Source organism: Tursiops truncatus, chromosome 4 (genome assembly GCF_011762595.2).
Source record: "Tursiops truncatus isolate mTurTru1 chromosome 4, mTurTru1.mat.Y, whole genome shotgun sequence".
NCBI lineage: Eukaryota > Metazoa > Chordata > Mammalia > Artiodactyla > Delphinidae > Tursiops > Tursiops truncatus.
Window position 1 is genome coordinate 116321961 of NC_047037.1, and position 3738 is coordinate 116325698.

Genomic DNA, 3738 nt, shown 5'->3' on the forward strand with positions numbered 1-3738 from the left:
CCAACAGTTGAACCATAATGAAGGATACTCTCCTGGCAAAAGGCCTTTTTCAGAGCCTTATCCCAGCTGGTGGAAGGGAACCCCTCCCGTTCCACCCCCCTCCAGGCTTCCTGTTTCACCTGAAGAGGGAAAACAAAAACAGAAAACAAAAGCATAGTCAACAGGGATCGGAGGTTCAAGGAAATAGATTGGGAAGGCTGCAGCCAGGGAAGGGAGTGCAGGGCGGTGGGTAGGGGAAGCTGTACCATGGAGAAACACCTGTGAAGGTCACAGTCCAAGATCAAGGCTGATTAAAACACTGAAATTTAATTGAAAGATTATAGAACGCTCCCCCTTGCCCACACCATACTACCACACCAACAGGGCTCCAGTAAAACAGTAGATTACACCTCTAAGTCCTACAAGAAGCAGACTCTGTCTGAGGAGGCATTCTCAGGAAAGCCCAATGTCAAGAGGAAAAACAAAGCAAGCACACTAGAGGAATTCGAATCTTCTAGAACCTATTGCTACAGCAAAAGTTAACATAAATCTTCATACTAAAACCCTATTTACCTCATTCTAATTATTCGTACATATCATATTCACCTTTCTTTTTTTTTTTTTTTGCAATACACGGGCCTCTCACTGTTGTGGCCTCTCCCGTTGCGGAGCACAGGCTCCGGATGCGCAGGCTCAGCGGCCGTGGCTCACGGGCCGAGCCGCTCCGCGGCATGTGGAATCGTCCCAGACCGGGCCACGGACCCGTGTTCCCTGCATCGGCAGGCGGACTCTCAACCACTGCGCCACCAGGGAAGCCCCATATTCACCTTTCAACCAAAAATTACAAGGCCTGCCAAAGCCAAGAAAAAACAGACTGAAGTGACAGAGCAAGGCATTAGAACCAGACTTAGATGTGACACAGATTTGGGGATTATCAGACAGAGAATTGAAAATGGCTGTGATTAGCCTTTATGTGCTACCCAGAGAGGGGTCCATACAGCATTGTTCTGGGTTCTGTTGTAAGTTAGAGGGAAACTTTCACAATGTCCAGAGCCCTCAATGTCCTGCAAATAAAGAGGAAGAGTTCCTTAAATTCCTCGCAGCAGGAACACACTTAGGTGGTACCAACCTTGACTTCTAAATGGAATAGTCCATCACCAAAGGTAAAGTGATAGCATCTACGTCATAAATCTGAAGAAAATCTGAAAGAAGCTTCTGCCGGCAGCTGGTGCCATTGTTACCTTTGAAAACCCAGCTGATGTCAGTGTCATATCATCCAGGAATATTGGCCAGTGAGCTGAGCTGAAGTTTTCTGCTCTACTGCTAGCTGCCTTACTCCTAGAACTTGGAACTAGATCCAGGAAGCCTTACTGGAGCCGAGACTTTTGGTGGTTACTGATCCCAGGGCTGACAACCAGCCTCTCACAGGGACATCTCCTGCCTACTATTGCTCTGTGTGACACAGACTCTCCTCTGTGCTATGCGGACATTGCCACCCATACAAGGGAGCTCGCTCAGCAGGTCTGATGTGATGGATGCTGCCCCAGAAGTTCTACATGTGCGTGGCACCGTCTCCCAGGAACACTCATGGAAGGTCATGCTTGATCTCTACTTCTACAGAAATCCTAAAGAGATTGAAAAGGAGGAGGAGGGTGCTGCTGAAAAGGCTGTGACCAAGGAGAAATTTCAGAGTGAATGCACTGCTCCAGCTCCTGAGTTTATTGTTACTCAACCCGAGGTCTCAGGCTGGGCTGAAGGCATGAAGGTTCCTCCTGTGCCTTTTCAGCAGTTTACTGCTGAAGAATAGTCTGCAACTCCCACTGCTCAGGCCATTGGACATATAGGAGCAACCACTGAGTGTTCTTAAGCTGTTCATCTACAGATTCTTAAACAGAAAATGGAAATAAGGTTGTTGGAAAATAAACAGTTTCTGAAAATTTTTTTAATAAAACAAAATAACTATGATCAATATGGTAAGGGCCCTAATGAAAAAAAAAAAGGACAACATGCAAGAACAGAGACTTAGTATAAGCAGAGAGATGAAAAATCTAAGAAAGAATCTAAAAGAAATGTAAGAAGTCAAAAAATACTGTAACAGAAATGAAGACTGCTTTCTATGGGCTCATCAGTAGATGTGACATGGCCGAGGAAAGAATCAGTGAGCTTAGAAGTGAAGATAGTGAAGATAGATCAGTAGAAATAGTTTAGTTAAAGAATCTAAAGGTTGGAAGAGACATTAAAAGTTATCTAAAATATCTTCTCATTTTCCTTCTGAAAATTTGGATTAAAAATACATTCTCTTTTCTGATGGTATGCCAATGATGTAAATAATTATCTAACTCTTGCCATCAAGACTATTGCAAATAGAAGCATATCATTTTGACACAACTAACACAGATGTAACAACTTTAGGCATTTAAATACCATTTGCCTATAAAGAACAATGCAACACACAAGTTATAAACATTTATGATTTAATTTGGAAAATTAGAACAGGATTTATCCCACTATTGCATATTATCATGAACGATTCTTTTTAACATCTTTGTACTGTCATTCTTTACTAAATGCCCTACATTTTTCATGCTTTATTTTTATACTTGTCTACTGCTACTTTGATCCTATCTGGCATTAAGGATCAGTTGTCAAACATTGAAACTAAAAGCTTTTATCTATGGCCTTGCCTCCTTGGATTCCAGTATTCAACATCACTCAGTCAGTGTTCAACTTCAGTCCAGCTGTTCATGTTTGCACATTTAGGTAACTTGCTTCCAAATATTCATGACAGTGAACTACTGAAAGTCAAGTTACTGCTAAGTGGACTTTTTTATATATTGTGATGTCAGAAGAATAGTGCAGTAGTTTCTTAAGATTATTAGCTTTTCCGGGTTTCATTGAATGAAATTGGTGTTTAAGCGCGTATTCACATATTTCATGTACTCATATGTGAAATTCTGTGCTAGTGTAGAGGTGGCTAAGAAGAGGTGGCCCCTGCCTTCAAGGCGTGCTCAAGCTAGAACTGTAGTATTAGAATCAACTTGGAAGATTTTTAAAATTCTGTCATTCAGCCTTGTTTAAGTCAAAGTCCAGACATATAATATTTCTTAAGAATGTCTCAGATAATTTTAATGTGCCACCAGGATTAGAATTACTGAACTATATTGATAAAAAATATCATGCAAGTAGATTGAAAGTGATAGATAAGGATGTTACACACACATACACACACACACATGCATGCACTCGTGAGATTTCAGAGGGTGGGGAGTTCATGTTCAACGGAGAGAGGGCAACAAATGTTTCTGAGCTTAAAGGGCTGTAAAGATTTTGGAGAGGAATACCTGACTGAGTGGAGTCGCATTCCTGGCAGGGGGACACTAATAATGAAAGAAAACAAATAAATGCACTTGACAATGACCTTTTTGAATGATATAGAGAGGAGCCAGACCCAGAAGAGAATACTGCAAGGAACTGTGGGAAGTAAGGTAAGACAGAGAGCAGGGTCCCACACTGAGAAGACCTTAAAAACTTGAATTTCAGGGTGATGTCATTATAAAGCATTTCTTAAATAGTTTTTGTTTTTTGCATTATTTAACTATCAGGACACTTAAATCCATGATCCTGTTACCCAGCTTAAGTATTAAACTTTATTAATGCAGTTGATATCTCTCCCTTCCCTAATCATAACTGTCCCACCCTCTGCAGAGGTAATCCTCATCCTAAATTTGGTGTTTATCATTCTCATACATTTCTTAATAC

General features: G+C 41.2%; 1 pseudogene; it reads left to right on the forward strand.

Annotated features, from left to right (window-relative positions):
- The first annotated feature begins 1022 nt into the window (after positions 1-1022).
- On the forward strand, positions 1023-1846 carry LOC101338171 (small ribosomal subunit protein uS2-like; annotated as a pseudogene).
- Positions 1847-3738: the final 1892 nt, after the last annotated feature.